This window comes from Halichoerus grypus, chromosome 11 (assembly GCF_964656455.1).
Source record: "Halichoerus grypus chromosome 11, mHalGry1.hap1.1, whole genome shotgun sequence".
In the NCBI taxonomy this organism is placed as follows: Eukaryota; Metazoa; Chordata; class Mammalia; order Carnivora; family Phocidae; genus Halichoerus; species Halichoerus grypus.
The window spans coordinates 55,332,707-55,349,312 of NC_135722.1; the positions used below are offsets into that span (position 1 = coordinate 55,332,707).

General features: G+C 49.8%; 1 long non-coding RNA gene across 5 annotated transcripts; it reads right to left on the minus strand.

The window, feature by feature from the left end:
- Positions 1 to 34: 34 nt before the first annotated feature.
- LOC118529859 (uncharacterized) lies at positions 35 to 14,954 on the minus strand. Of its 5 annotated transcripts, none has more exons than XR_013442478.1 (7): positions 14,620 to 14,954; positions 13,744 to 13,912; positions 12,930 to 13,122; positions 11,121 to 11,362; positions 8,333 to 8,441; positions 3,179 to 3,315; positions 35 to 2,542 (listed from the first exon to the last, which is right to left on the minus strand). It is a non-coding gene; the product is annotated as an uncharacterized LOC118529859 (long non-coding RNA). The 5 variants fall into 5 exon arrangements; XR_013442479.1 differs by having other exon boundaries at positions 35 to 1,916; positions 2,354 to 2,542; positions 11,121 to 13,122; XR_013442480.1 differs by having other exon boundaries at positions 11,121 to 13,113.
- Positions 14,955 to 16,606: the final 1,652 nt, after the last annotated feature.

Consider the following 16,606-nt stretch of genomic DNA (forward strand, 5'->3'; position numbering starts at 1 on the left):
GTTCAGTCAGTTTGTTCTATCCAAAAACCCTACAGATGCCTCTCTGACCCATCAGAGGCCAATAAGACGTTCTCTGTCCTTTATTCTGTGTGTATTTCATGCATTCAGTCTGGTGCCTTAACTCAGGCAGAGACAGACCAAAAGAACAGCAGCGACTGGAGCCCCACCTCACTCAGCTCTTCTTTGGTTCCTGTACCAGAGACAAGACATGTAAGGACGATGCACACGCGTGCGCACATGGATAGAGACGGAGAAGAGCGTAAGACTGATATCTTTATTTCATTCTCACCTAGGACAGAAATTTACTGGTGTATTTAAATTATTACTTATTCACGATTTTTAATGATTTGCCTATTTTAAATTATTGTTTACAATTTTAATTTTACTTATTTTTAAAATTGTATTTAATTATTTTTTTAAAGATTTTACTTATTTATTTATTTGAGAGAGAGAGACCAAGAGAGAGGGTGGAGAACAAGGGGGGAGGGGCCAAGGGAGAGGGAGAAATAGGATCCCCCCTGAGCAGAGCCCCCACACACAAGGGGCTCAATCACAGGACCCTGAGCAGAGGGCAGACGCTTAACAGACTGAGCCACCCAGGTGCCCCTTAATTATTTTTATCTTATTATTTATAAGGTAAGTTTTTCTATTGAGACATAGTTGACATATAACATTATTTTAGTTTCAGGTCTATATCATAATGATTTGGTATTTGTACATATTGTGCAATGATCACCACAATAGGTCGTTAACATCCTTCCCTATACATAGTTACAAAAATTTTTTTCTTGTGATGAGAACTTTTAAGATCTACTCTTAGCAACCTTCAAATATACAATACAGTATTGTTAACCATAGTCACCATGCTGTACATTATTATCTCCAGGACTTTATAAATGGAATTTTGTACCTTTTGAGCACCTCCACCCATTTCACCCACCTCCTACCCCCACTGCTCGCAATCACCAATCTGTTCTCTGTATCTATAAGTTCAGTTTGGGGGGGGGGGTTTAGATTTCACATATAAACGAGATCATGCAGTATTTGTCTTTCTACGTCTGACTTACTTAGCATAATGCCCTCCAAGTCCCTCCATGTTGTCACAGATGGCAAGATTTCCTTCTTTTTTGTGGCCAAAAAATATGCCATTTTTTACACGTCCACCACATCTTCTTTATTCGTTCATCCATCAGCGCACTCAGGTTGCTTCCATATCTTTGCTATTATAAATACTGCTGCAACGAGCACGGGAATGTATATATCTTTCTAAGTTAGTGTTTTCCTTTTCATCTGATAAATACCCGGAAGTGGAATTGCTGGATTGTAGGGTAGTTCTATTTTTAGTTTTCTGAGGAGCCTCCACAGTGGCTGCACCAGCTTGCATTCCCACCACGAGTGCATGAGGGTTCCCCTTTCTCCACAGCCTCGCCAACACTTGTTATTTCTTATCTTTTTGATGATAGCCATTCTAACAGGTGTGAGGTGATATTTCATGAATCCTATGCTTGGATTTTCATGTCCTTGATGATGAGTGATATAGAACATCTTCTCATGTGTCTGTTGGCCATCTGCATGTCTTCTCTGGAAACATGTCTGTGCAGATCCTCTGCCCACTGTTTAATCAGATTGTTTTTTTGTTTTGTTTCATTTTGTCACTGAGTTGTAGGAGTTACATATTTTGTTGTTGTGGGTGTAATATATTTTGGATATTAACCCCTTATCATATATATGACTTTCAAATGTTTTCTCCCATTCAGTAGGTTGCCTCTTCACATTGTTGATGGTTTCCTTCACTGTGCAGAAGGCTTTTAGTTTGATGTATTGTTTTATTTTTCCTTCTGTTTAAGATAAGGATCTTGAGGGAAGGAGCTTATCGTGGACTACCCAGATGGACTTGAACTGCAATCATACGTATCCTTGTAAGCCAGAGGGAGATTAGACAGGCATGAAGACAGCACAGAGGGGTAGCCACAAGCTAACGAATGCCAACAGCCACCAGGGGCTGGCAGGGGCAAGAAGATTCTCCCCCGGGGCCTCCAGACGGAGTGTGGCCCTGCCAGCACTTTGATTTCAGTGCAGCGAAATGACTTTGGAGCTCTGGCCTCCAGAACTGTGAGAGAATAAATGTCTGTGGTTTCAAGCCAGCAAGTGTGTGGCAATGTGGGATAGCCAGCAGCCACAGGAAACTGGTACAGCCCCGCATCAGGGCGCCGTGAAGGTCCCGCTGGTGTGCGTGAGCCAAGGGGAACCCCGGGAGCTCTCCATCATGCCCCACAACCTCCTGGGGGCCCAGGACCTCCCTCTCCCTCCCCTAGCCTCTCCTGGGCTGGGGAACATTCTGCAGGGCTCTCACCACCCATCTGCTTGGACTCCCAGTCATCTCCGCTCTGCTCTGCTGTCCAGCACCTCAGCGCGACGCCAGGAACTCAGGTGCCCTGGCCTCCACAGGATGTGTAGACAGGGAGGGCACAGGTCCTCCCTGCTCATGGAGTCCGACAGCACCCTTCTGCCATGCTGGGGCAGGTCCCCACACCTCCACTTCCTGGGACGAAGCAGGGGCGGGGGGACAGATGGGACAGACAGGAGGGAGACAGACAGGGCCCTTTTTCAGCACCCACACTTCCTCGCCTTCCCTCCATCACTGTCCCCCCGCTCCGTTAGAGCATTCCTGCCCGGTCTGGACTCTTCCTCTACTCTTCCAATGTGTTGCTTATACTCAAACCTCAAAAGCCAAATATTTGCTTCCTTTATTATTTGTTTTCCACTGTGGCATGAAGGTTCAGTCCCCTGGGAGCCTGGGTGAGGGAAAGGGCATGGGATTAAAGGAATTGTGGGAGAAGGAAAATAAACGTTTAGTAGCTCACTGCTACACATATCTTACATATATGTCGTATATATGTGTATATATATATATAATTTGTCTATATATGTACATATATATAATCAAATGGAAATTCTACCAGAAACAAGACTTACAGTAGTTATCTTTGAGTCACGTATTTTCCCCATGCCGTATTCTACATGTCCATTTTCCAAAATACCTGACCTGAACATGTATTATTTTTGTAATTGAGGGAAAATTGTTATTATAAAGGAAATTATGGAAGAGGCATGACATTCGAAAACAATTCTCAAGCAGGTAGGAAAGCAACAAGCACAGAAATAAAGCTGCCCTTACCTGAAGGTCAATGCGCTGCTCTGGCTGGTCACGTGCTTTGGGTCGGGCTCCGCAGCAGCCAATCAGCACGAGGAGCGCCGCCAAAGTTCCCGAGAGTGAAAGGGACCATCAGCTCAGAAGGACTGCTATTCTTAGGCCTGAAAGCAGACAAGAATTTATGCCAAGGATCTGTTGGAGGCATATTCTTAATCTGCTTTTTTACAGAGAGGAGAAGAATGAAGCTGAGTGGTAAAACGTCTTGCCCAGTGAGAGCTACGAAGAGGCAGAGCTGGGATTTGAACCCACAAAACAGCCATGCAGAGTGATCATTTTAAAACATAAGTCATGGGTGAAGGGGGTCAAAAGGTACAAACTTCTAGTTGTAAGATAAACGAGTCAGGGGAAGGCGTGCACAGCATGGTGACTATAGTTAATAATACTGTGTTGTATATTTGGAAAGTTGCTAAGAGAGTAGAACTTAAAAGTTCTCATCACAGAGTCCCTGGGTGGCTCAGTTGGTTAAGGGTCTGTCTGCCTTCGGCTCAGGTCGAGATCCCAGGGTTCCTGGGATCGAGCCCCATATCGGGCTCCCCGCTCAGCCGGGAACCTGCTTCTCCCTCTCCTCCCCACTCTTGCTCTGTCTCTCTCTCTCTCTCTCTCAAATAAATAAATAAAAATCTTTTTTAAAAAAAGTTCTCATCACAAGAAAAAACAATTTTTTGTAACTATGTGTGGCGATGAATGTTAATTAAATTTATTGTGATAATCATTTGGCATGTATCAAATTATTAGATTATACACCTAAAACTACAATATCGTATGCCAAGTATATCTCTACAAAAATAAGTATTAGATAAATCAAATCAAATCAAATCATGTCATTCCTATGCTCAAAACCTCCCATGGCTCCTTAACTCATTCAGGGCAAAAATGAAAGTCCTTCTGATAGCCTATAAGGGCTGGTGAACTAGCCTAGTAACCACCCTGGCCTCATGCCCTAATGTTCTCCTGTTTCCGTTCTCCGCCCCCAACAAACCAGGTCAGCTCCACCTTAAGGCCTTTGCCCCAGCTCTTCCCCTGGTCAAGAACCAACCCCCTCCCTGCCCCTACAGGTAAAACTGGCCAAGTCCCTCACCTCCTTCAAGCTTTGGCTCAAAGTTCCTCTTTGAAGGAGTCATACACCAACCATCCTATTTAAGATCGTAACCTATTCCTTTTTCCCCACACTCCCCCTAGCACTGCTCTATTTTTATTCACAGCACTTGTCACCATCTAACGCTCATGTTTGCTCTTTGTCATCTGCTCCCTCTGCCAGAAGGCAAGTTCTCCGAGGACAGGATTTGTGCCCTTGGCTCATCGATATTACCTAAGTGCTGCTGACAGGACCTGACACAGTGTAGAAGCTCACCAGGTATTTGTTAGGTGGTTGAATGATGCTCAGAGAATGCTCCCCACCTTGCCTGGCGCATAGTAAGTGCTCAGAGAATGTGGCTGTTGGGGGCCGGGGGCCACTTCCCTTTGCACGCATTGTATTGGGTCAGGTCCTCTGTTAGGCACTGGGGATGAAAATCCTGTCCTCAAGGATTTCCCACTTTCTCGTGAGTTTTCTCACTAAATGCTCATGTGACCCACAGGTAGGTATGAACAGTCCCATCTTACAAGTGAGTACACTAAACTCACGGAGTCAGGTAAACTGCCCAAGGTCTAGCTAAGGAGTGACTCATCTGACTCCGGGAGCTCTTGGGACGGTTACAGTAGAGTTGGCCGCTGAAGGGTTAGCAGGAGAGTCACAGAAAGAGAAGGCTGGACAGCACATCCCAGGTGGCAAGGCCAGCGGGCCCCAAGGCACAGGTATGTTTGCATGGGGGATGTGTTCAAGGGCAGCCAGAAATCAGGTAAGGGCAGATCTATCTGGCCTGCCACTGTGGGGCCTCCCCCACCCCCGCTCAGGTGAGCAGGGGTCGGTGCCCAGCCTGGAGACAGGATGTGCCCACCGAGCTCACTACCAAGACGGGACAAAGCTTGCGAGTTACAGAAATAGCCTCCCCCCTGGCCTCCAGCTTCACTGGCAGGAACGGCCCCCGACCCTGGCCTACTTGGGTCTACTCCAGGCTGTAGCTTCCTTGGGTTTAGAGTTCTGGCTCCTCAGCAGCCGCCCTGGTCAACAGCCTACAGAAACAACTCCCAGGCACCTTCACTCAGTTTGCTGTGAACCTGAAGGACACTAAAAAGCAAGCCAGACCCTTCCCCACACTCCTTAGCAGTTTGGTTTCAGTGGGGCAACTGGCCCCATATATAAGGATAAGGATTGATCCTTATATACTGAATGTTTCCTTGTAATTCTTGCGCCATGATTATCATAATTTATAAGGATTGAGATTTATTGAACACTGACTATGTACTTTTACATTCCCTACTTAATTGCCTTCTCTTTTTTTAAGATTTTATTTATTTATTTGAGAGAGAGAGAAAGAGTGAGAGAGAGCACAAGTTGGGGGGTGCAGGGAGAGGGAGAAGCAGACTCTGTGCTGAGCAAGGAGCCAGACACAGGGGCTCAAACCCAGGACCCCGGGATCATGACCCGAGCCGAAGGCAGATGCTTAATGACTGAGCCACCCAGGTGTCCCTAATTTCATCCTTATAACAACCTTGCAAAGTAAAGATGACCTCTCCATTTTACTGAGGACCTGCTGTTTATGCAAGGCCACCACTGGTCGGTGACTGAGATTCAGGCATTCATCCCTTCCTCCCTTCCTTTATTTATACATGGAGGCTTTCTGAGCTTCCTCCTCTGCTCACCCCCGTGCCAGCCCGACAGGGCACAGGTGGGATTGGAATGCAGATTCCGTCTCAGGTAACATTTATTGGGAGGCTTCAGTGTCAGGTGTTTGATCCGTATCTTAACACTTAATTCTTGCAACAGTACACCGGGAGGGAATCTGCTGTCTCATTTTACAGGCTCAGAAAAAAATGGTTGGCCTAAGACTACCCCATGGGTAGGGGGCAGAGCCCAGGACCCAACAAACCCCATGTGCTCAATCCCCACCTCAGGTTTCACATTCCAGTCTCACATTTGCTCTTGCGTTCCCTCGTGCCACTCTGGTGGGTCCTGGGCTCTTATTCCTCTCAACAGAAGCAGCCCTGGTATCTAATAGCCCAGCTCCCAGCAGGCTCTGTGGGAGGAAGGTGGCAGAGGGAAGCAGCCCCCTTGGGGAGCCCATGAGTGCAGCCCTTGTTTGGGGGACCGCTCCCCGGCCAGGGCCCTGGAGCAGTCAGGGGCATGAAGGGGGCCAGGCTGCTCCACTCTGCACAGGGTGGGGGTGGGGTATCTCCAGGCCTGAAAAGTCAACCCAGACCAGGGGTCACAGCCACTCCCTCCTTCCCCCAAGATGTCATGGGTCCAGCAGGCTCCCCCTGGCTGTGCTGGTGCCCTTCACCATCCTGGAGCACCTGCCTGGCAGAGGGGTGGGGTGAGAATTCAAGCTTGCCAGGCCTGGGCTGGGTTGAGTCAGGAGCCAGGAAGGAGCTCTGGGAGAAACTTAAAGCACCACTCCACCTGGCTGGGAAGACTAAGGGGGCCACTAGGGTGGGAAAGGGGCCTGGAAAAGAAGAACATAGAAAAACCAAGACAAGGAGAGAGGGACAGAGAAGAAAACACAGATGCAAAGAACACATAGAGAGAAAAAAGACAAAGAGCACAGAGGCCAAGAGACAGACACACAGAGAAAAAGGAGAGGAAGAGGCTGAGAGAAGGGAAGAGGGACTCCCCCCACCTCCAGGATGGGGAGAGGCCTCAGGCAGCTCCTCAGCTGGGGTTTGGCCACAGCCTGCTGGACTCTGGGAAAGAGGCAGGGACCACACCCCTCTGGAAGCAGTCAGGGTCCCTCAAGGAGGAGGGTGTGGGGAGGAAGCCAGACATGAGCCACGTCTGAAAAGAGAAAACAGCAGGATTTTGCAAAGGCCTGAACTGGCTCTGGGCAGGGCGGTTACGCAGACTGGGTTCTCTGGTCTGATATTTCACAGTGGGCAGAAGGGACAGAGCCCCAGGCAGTCTTGGGCTGCATAGGAGAAGGACTGGGTGGGCAAGGTTGTCCGAGAGAGAAGCCTGGCTCCCTCACCACCACTCCCTTGCAGATGGAAAACAGAGACCCAGGGAGGGAAAATGTCTGGCCAAAGGTCACACAGTTTCCAGGTTTTCTAGAACAGCAGCCCCTCAGTCACTCATTCAGTGATTCACTGAATCATTCCACAAGCATTGGCTGAGCAACTGCCATGTGCTAAGTACTGTGCTAGGTATAAGGGGACATTGATGAATAGTAGATGGCCTTCCTTCCCCAGAGAGAGGCAAGCATGACAACGCATTGTGCTAATGCTGTGATGAAGGGGAACTCTGGGGTGTGGAGCCAGTCTGGGAGTTCAAGGGTAGTTCCCCAAAGAGGAATAATAGGGCTAAATTGAAAAGTTGAGTAGGAGCCAACCAGGAAGGTGGGGAGGGGGGGATGAGGGGAGGGGAGACATGCCCGGCAGAGGCAACAGAATGAACAAAGTGCATTGCATCCAGGTCACAAAATTCGAAGCTCAGTTATTTTGTTTGTTACTAATCTGACTTTCCTCCCAAACCACACCCTGCCTTGGTTAGCAGGAAACTATGACATAATGTCATCTAATGTGGTTTAAAGCTGGGTCCGATCCGTTGTAAATGATCTCTTCAGGTAATGCTCAGTCTGTCTTGTGTAAAAATGTTCCATCTTTCAGGTCTCTTCTACCTCCACCTGCCTCCCCAGGTGTGTGTGTGCGTAGGGGGCTCTAATGTGTGTGTGTGTGTGTAGGGGGCTCTAGTGTGTGTGTGTGTGTGTGTGTGTGTGTGTGTGTGTGTGTGTGTGTGTGTGTGTGTGTGTGTAGGGGGCTCTAATGTGAGCAACCAGGCAGATGCTGGGTTGCCCTGAAGGGCAGATGGAATCCATACCATCTCCCTGTCCAGGGTGATGATGGGGTCCTCACAGGAGGTCTCCAGCCCAGGCCCAGTGGTGGCCCTGGCTGGTCTGGCTGCACCTTGGCTGGTGGTGCTCACAAAACCACAGTCTCTCGCTTGTTCCCCATCTGACCTCCTGCCCCGTGGTCTCCCCTCAACCTCTGCTGCCCAGGTCCTTTACCCTCCCAGGACTATTTGCTCACTTGTTCTCAGTTCAGCCTCCAGGTTACTTGGAATGCAGGACAGCCCAGGAAAACAAGCGCTCAGGACTCCCTCTCTTGGACCACAGTGTGAGGCTGCATGCCCCCGTTCCTGCATGGTATTGCAGAGAATGAATGCATCATACCCTGTTCTTGTATATTTACCTCCAATTTTTCACTATTATGAACAATCCTGTAATACACGTCTTTGAACCTTTTTCTTTGTGCACATATGCAAATGTTTCTCTGAGGTAGATACCGAGAGGTGAGTCACCAGGTCAAATACACCAAGGTATGAGTATTCTAAATTCTGAATTGAGTCTGTGAGTTGGCCTCCAAAAAGTCTACACCAACTTACATTGCCACTCATCAACATTGGATATCATCGATATTTTTCAAAATTTGTCAAATTTTTGAAATTTTTCCAAAATTTCTTATTTGCCAAATGAATTTCATTTGGCATTGCCCAAGCAATATTCCCCTTTAACTTCCATTTCTCTGAGGAGCTGCAAGGCAGGCATCTTTGCAGGCATAAATCCATTTTATTTCTCTTATGACTTTCCTGTTCCAACACTTTGCCCGGTCTTCTATCAGGTTGCCTATCGTTTCTTGTTGATTTACAGAAGTCCTATTTTCCAGACATTGATCTCTTCCTCTGTGGCAAATATTTCTCTTGATTTGTCATTCGAGTTTTGCCATTACGCTGTCTCCTTTTACAAAAAGTTCCTAACTGAGAGGCGGTCAAATGTAGCAAACCTCTCCTTTAGAGCTATCGTCTTTTATTTTATATTTTGTTTTTTCTAAGTTAAAGTATAAAGTTGCTCAGGTATCCCAAATGGTCTCCCACACAAGGGACTTAGTGACTGACCCACAAAGGATTTAACCCAACTTTCCCCACAGTGAGAGAGCCCTGTGCCCAAGCAGCCACTGCCACCATCACTCCTGTCTGCCACCCGGCGTCACCTGCCCCCCGTCCCTGATCCAACAGCCAAAGCAGGGCCCTCTGCCAGGCCCCATGTTCCTCCAAGGGGCCACCCCACCGTCTCCACTTGAAGCTCAGATAAGGGTGCATGGTGCCCGGGCTCCTTGCCTGGCAGGTCTGCTTGGCCCAAGGCCATGGGCAGTCCTGGTGGGGCAGGGTACAGCCTCCACCTTCCTGTGGATATGACTTTGGTCCCTTTTTCTCCTCTGGGATCTGGCAGCTTTTCCTTTTCAGCCCACAAAACACTCTAATTACACTCTAGTCACACTCCCTATCCCTGACCACCCTGTTGGCCCCACCCAGGGGTGGCTGCATTTCCCAGAGCCGGGCAGAAGATGCATGCTCTGGCATTTGCCTCACTCCCTCCCTCGCAGCCCCTCACAACCTGACAGCCTGAGCCCATGCTGTGCAGCTTTTCAGGGTCCCCTTTCCCACTTCTCATTCCCAGGTAACCGCAGAGCCAGGGATCCAGGTTGTTTCCAGTGTCTGCCTTCTTGAAAATGCTGATCCACTGCCCCTTCCCCCTGAGGACCCCACATTCTTGTAGGACATCTGGGGGCCTTCCCTGCAGCACATTCTTAAAAAGGCCACACTCGTGAATTCCAAGGTCATTTTCTGCCTAGAGCTTCTCTCATTAAAGACAATATAACTTCGTTCCTTACAGGACAGTCCTCCTGAGCCCATAGCCCATCTGAATTCTAGGGTGACCACTAAGGTACATATAGACATTCAGAGTAGCACCCATCAGCCGCTGTGCCTGAAGTGTCACCATATGTATGTCACAATGTCATTCCCTTGTGTAAAATGCCTTTTTGGGGAGCTTTCTTTAAATGCAAACATATTCCACTCTTTATGCTTTAGTATGAATTAGATTATCATTGGGTCCCCCTGTGACAAGAAAGACTATGACAACCAGACAGCCCAGATTTTCCAGGGACATCCTGATTCTAAATATTAAAATATTTTATTGATATGTGCGTAACCAAAATTTGTACTCCCTTTATGTGAGTCTATTTTTTTCAATGAAATTATTTATTACGTGTGTGACTACCTATGGTTTAAATTTTGTAAGTCATTCACACTTAACCTTGTCCCAGGCCCTGAGCTAGAGCTAGGGATACAAGCACGAAGACGCTGGACATTGATTCAAGATGAGGCTCATGGCCACAGGAGAGGACAGGTGGGCAACAACTGTATCCTACAGAAGATAAGTTGCTGGAACAGAGGTTTGACCCAAGCACTTTGGAGCCAGCGAGGTGGGTAACTAACTGCTTGAGGCAAAGGGGAACGTCCCGAAGGACCTCCGGATGTAGCCATATGGAATAGACGGTCAAGGGCATTCACACAGATGTAACAGCTGTGCAAAAGCCCAGAGGCCAGAGACAGCATCTTGCTTCTGGGGAACGGCAAAGCCCCTGGTGCTGTTAGGGCCAGAGGACAGGGTGCGTGGAGGAGCGGAGGGAGGCAGCAAGACAGGGGCCAGATCACGAAGGGCCTGGCATTTACCAGGCCAGAAAGGAGCTTGTGGGTTTTATCTTGATCGCAATCAAGAGCCCACAGAAGATTTTCTTTCTTTCTTTCGAATATTTTATTGACACACTTACAGAAAGATTCACATATCTTAAGCGTCCATGTCGATGAATTTTTACAGGAAGTACACCCATGTAAACCGGCATCCCAAGCAAAATACAGAACATTTTCACTACCCAGAAGTACTCCCCAGGCCCCTTCCGGTCATTATGCACTCCCCCCCGCCCCCACCAAGGTTAACCACTTGTCCCGCCTTCCAGCACCATAGTTTCATCTCACCGGGTTTGAACTTGATGAAGGTAGAATCGTACAGTATGAACTCCCTGGTGTCTCTGAGAGTCATTGGAACAGCTGCTAGAGCAGTAGCTTGAGCGAAGCGCGTGCGCAGTCTCGGGTCCGGGTGCGTGCGCAGTCTCGGGTCCAGGCGCGTGCGCAGACTCGGGTCCAGGCGCGTGCGGTCACGGGTCCGGACGCGTGCGCAGTCTCGGTCTGGGCGCTGTGGCATAGTGCTGCGGACGTTCCTGTGCGTATCTTTTAGAGCTCATATGTACACATTTGGGGGAGTATTTCAAAGAGTGGAATCTGGCTCAGCTTTAATACGTGGTGCCAAATAGTTTTCCAGAGTGTTCGTAGGTGAAAAGTTTTGAGCAAAGAAAAGGCAGGATGAGGCAACCCGTCTCGGAAAAGGCGGAGTGTGAGGGGCGCAGGGACATCGCAGGGGAGCTGCCCTGAGGCTGGTGGCTGGTGGGTATGGAGCTGGGCAGATTGCCATCTCGGCCGGAGAGGGAGATCAGGGAGTGGTCAGAGCAAGGAGGACAGAGACCGTGTGCTGTGGAGAAGGACTGGGACCAGAGACAGGCCCTGGACACAGCCATGGTGAGGGAGCCGTGGAGACAGAGAAGCCTTCGAGGCTACCGAGAAGTCATAGCCTAGGAAAGAGGGAAGAGCCAGCCAGGGGAGGGGGACAAATCATAGGCACTAAGGGGAGGGTCTGAGGAAGAAGGGCAGGTCTAGAGCACCGGAGACACCAAGAGGGCCACTGATTAGGACCGAACGAGAGGTGTCCACTGAATTTGATGAGAGCGTGCGGGGGACCTGACGGAGGGCATGGTCAGTGGTGCTGGTGTGCACGCCAGTCTGCACATTGGGCTGCCACACGATGAAGCAGGAGAAATAAGCAACAGGCTTAAAGGGCTCAGCACTGCATCTGGAAGCTTGACATCCGTCCTACTGAACTCATTCCCCCTGGAGGCTGGGTGCCGCCTCCCGCAAGGGGCAGGTGCGGTCTGCTCCTCCCTTTGTCTCCCCTCTCCCCAGCACCCTCCCGAGCTTCAGTAGGAGTTGTCCTCAGGGCCCAGGCTGAGGAGGAGAAGGTGATGGTGCCAAGGGGTTAAGCCTGAAGGGCCAGGCAAATCTCTCAACAGCTCCGTTGTTTATCTGAAGCTTAAAGGTTACTAGAGGGGGTAGAAATGGGAATCGCTTCTTGAGATGAGAATGAGAACAAAGCAAAGCAGCCTGGGTCCCCGTCCAGGTCCTCTCCTTCCTGGGGACACCCTGCCCTTTCCCTTCCCCAGGTGCGGCACTCATGCCAACCCCAGGGGACCTCCCTCCCAGCACTAATGATGACAGCCACAGATGAGCACCGAGCCGGGCCCCCGTGCTAAGTGCTTTCCTCACAGCCTCTCTTTCAACTTTCAAGGGGATCTGCTGAAGAGAGTGGAGCGTATCATTACCCCCATTTTACAGGCGAGAAAACTGAGACCGGGGGAAGTAAATTCACCTGCCCAAGAATACCGGCCAGGAGGCTGCAGACACTGACTCCAAAGCCTCTGGGTGCTCTAACCCCCACCCAGTCCATCTTCTGCACCCAGGCTCTTTGAATCTCGGGAGTCATGTTGACCCCCACTCCATCCTCTGGGAAGGCCCAGACCCACCCCTTTCCTCTCCACTTCCTGAAGTAGGAGTTCTGCTGTGCATTCGGGAACAAAAGGGCCACTGTGATAGGGTGGAATTTTTTACTGGCTGCATGACCTTGGGCAAGTCATTCGGCCTCTTTTCTTTATAAAAAAGTGGGGATAATAATCTAACCTGCCAGGGTGGTGGTGAAGAGAAACTTGAGTTGTACATGAAGGACCAAGTGCAGATGTCTCAGAGTCAACAGTCCATCGGGTTCTGGTCACTCCTTCCTCTGGTTTCCATGTTTGGATCTCCCTCTTCCCTTTCCTGTCAGAGGCTTGGTCGTTTACATGGACAGCTCCAGTGATGGTCTTTGCTGTGTAATCTGAACAAGGGCTCATGTTTGCTTTGGGTAACCCAGAATATCGCCTTGGACCCTGACATTAACATCCCCCAAAACCTTTCAGCCTGAGGGGTTCCTTGCCTGACACTGACAGACCTTACAAAAAAAAAAAAAAAAATAGGGCTGGAGTGTTGGCTCAGAGCCACTGGACCAGCCTACCGAGCAGGTTAACTGCTGGGGTCCTCATTTTAACTGCTGGGGTCCTCATTTGAAATGCACACCTTGACTCAAAGGCTGATGGGCCAGTAGCGCCTGACGGGTCTTCATCCAGTGTTCTCTGACTTTTTAATTCAATGAGGTTCCTCCTGTGGACACATATTCTCACACGCAAGCCCCACTCACACTTATGGTCACAATCAAGCCCACAGTCACACACACACTCATAGCCAAGAGTATATACCCCGAGGAGTCACCTACTGCCAATTGAGGGGAGGGTGCTGTTGGCAGCCAGCAGGTAGGATGCAGAACTCTGTGACAAAGGAGATGTCATGGTCCTGCCCAAAGGGGTTCTGTGTCAGCACCCCCACTCCAAAAAGGGAGTGATGCTTTCAGGTGGGAGGGGCTTTGATGCTCCTTACAATAGAGTAAGTGGGAGGCACTCACCTTGGAGAGCTGTGACACAAGGCTCAGGTTGGAGAGAGGGATGGGCTGCCTCAGCCATGCTCCTGGGTGCAGGGGTGTGACCTCCATGCTTCACTTCTCCTCCTGCTGGACAGAACTCCGGTCAGGTAAGGTTCTCTCAGATGATTCAGGGCCGTGGGGTGCCAGAGTTCTGGAGGTGGATAGGGTGCATAGTGCTAGGGCAATGGCAAGGAGCCACCCATCCTTGGTCCGCTACATTCTGTGATAGCAACACCCCTGCTGTCCCCTCATTCCTGCTGGCGGCCCTGGTCACCAGCATCCGTCCCCACTGGCATCTGTTGAAGGGCACACATTCCCATCTGATCAGACCCATCTTAGATCTGGGCAAAAGGGGCCCCTGCCTGGGCCCTGTGCTCTAGAGGCTCATGCACATCACAAAGACTGAAATACAGGTATAGAGATGCAGATAGTAAGAAATTATTTTGGAAGCCCATTAACTGACTGAGCAAACAAGAAGACCAGAGATGGAAGTCAGAGACAAATTGTCCCCATCTGTGCTTGGCCAGAGGCCCCAGGGCTGAGGCTACATCACTCTGTGAGCATCACGCCTCCCTGCATCAGACACACTGAAGTGTTAGGAGGTAAGAGTGCATTGGAGAGGCAGAGCCCTCACCCCTCACATACCCAGGTGGGCTCTCAGCTGCCCCCAGCCTGCCCGGACAACCTTGGATCCACATGGCTGGCACCATTATTAGCCTCACAGCAAGTCTGAGCACCCCTCCAAGGGGTTTGGCACAGTAATTAAATCAGGGCCAGGAGGAGGGGGGGAATTGAGTGCAGGAAGTAAAGCAGTAACTGCAAGGTCCAGAAGGAAAACAGAAGTCCAGAGGCACTCACCTGGGACCTCCCTGGTCAGAGCTCTGGGGACAGCACAGCTGGGACACTGTAGCACTGTGGGTCCTGGCAGCCTCTAGGAGGCAGGGAACTGTAGGACAGCTGAGGAGGCAGGTCCAGGGTGGAGGCAGGGATCACTTCAAAGGTACAGAGCTAAGCTGGAGTAGAAGCCAGGTCTTTTGGTAAGAGGACTCTTCCTACCTCCCCACACCCTGCAGGAGCCATGGAAGCTCCAGGCTCGTGACTTGCTCCCACGTGGCCGGGGCTTTGTTTCTTCGTCACAACATAATGCTGTTAGTGAGACCAAGGCACTGAGCCTTGTCCCTAGGCTGGGCTCTCCTCCCCTGACGACAGCTCCTATCCCCAAAAGACAGACACAATCTTAAGAATAGTTGGTCAAATTCAGCAGATAGGTTTTCTGACAGTTGGACTGCTTTCATATCCTCTGACTGCCCCCACCCCAACTCTCCAGACCCATGCCAGGAAGCAGGCAGCCCAGAGCTCGTCTCAGGTTGACCTATCAGTGGTTTGTGAGCAATTCAAGGGCAGGATTGGACCCCACCCCTCTGTGGGTCTGCAGCACCCAGAACAGAGCTTCTCACAGAGGCCTCAAGGGTACCTGATGAATGAATGAATGAATGAATGAATGAACCATGTCTGTTTTGCCTGGAATAATATCCCCATACCAATAAGAGAGCACATGTGACATGGCACAGTGCCAGGAGAGACGTGGAGGGTGGATGGATGGATGGTGTGCTGCACGTCTTCCGTTTGTCCCTCCAGCTCTGCTCACCACATTCCCACATCTGCTCCGTGTCCCGGAGGCTGACCTGAAGGGACTGCATCAACCGGCCGCAGTGCCCTTTGGGTTCTGGTTGGGCCAGTGAAGGGAAGCCCAGCAGGAGATAGAAAGGAAGAGAGAAGAAGGGAAGAAGCTGGGGTACTTATTCCTCAGGCCCCCCTCTCTGTGTGGTGTCTCAGACTGACATATCTCTTGACAAAGGGAACTGCTCCTCTCAGGTCCTCTCTCCCCAAGTTCCATCAATGTCTCCCTCTCCTCATTCCTTCAGGTTCTAGGTAATATCAACCTTGCTGTTCCTAACTCTAGGACACTAGAGTGGTTTCCCTTCAAACCATACCTCCTCATCTTAATAAATAGTCCCTTTATTAAGCCCACCTTTTTAAAAAAATATTTTATTTATTTATTTTGACAGAGAGAGAGGGAACACAAGCAGGAGGAGTGGGAGAGGGAGAAGCAGGCTTCCCCCTGAGCAGAGAGCCTGACGTGGGGCTCGATCTCAGGACCCTGGGACCATGACCTGAGCCAAAGGCAGACTATTAATGATTGAGCCACCCAGGCGCCCCTATTAAGCCCACCTTGAACTCTCCTACTTTAAGTGTAAATCTGTTTTCTACTGGGATTCTGTCTGATACAAATGGGTAACTGGTTGGATGGATGGAAGGATGGATGGATGGATGGATGGATGGATGGATGGATGGATGAATGGATGGATGGGTGGATGGAGAAATGGGTGGATAAAACTAGCATAATGGAGTAGTTAAGAGCCCAAGTCTTATAGCCTGGATTTGTATACTAGCTCTACTACTTACTAGATGTGTGAACTTGAACAAGTTATATAATGTCTCTAAGATTTTGTTTTCTCAGCTGTAATATGGGAATAAAAATAGTAACTTACAGAACTGTCATGAGGATCAAATGTGATAATAAATGCAAAGAATTAAGCATCTTGCTTGGCACACAGTAAGTGCCCAATAAATGGTCGCCACTGCTACTATGGTTGGCCAGTCAGATGGTAAGACGAAGGCCCACACTGCCTCCCTCAACTTGACCCACGTGAAGTTCATGAATTAGGTCAACACAGGTTGTGGTGTAAAACATCTGTGAGTTCTTTCCTGGGGTTGGGGGGGGGCAGACTTCCCTCCCTCCCCCGAGCCTGGCTGTGGAAAGCACTGGTGTTGTTCTCGCTCT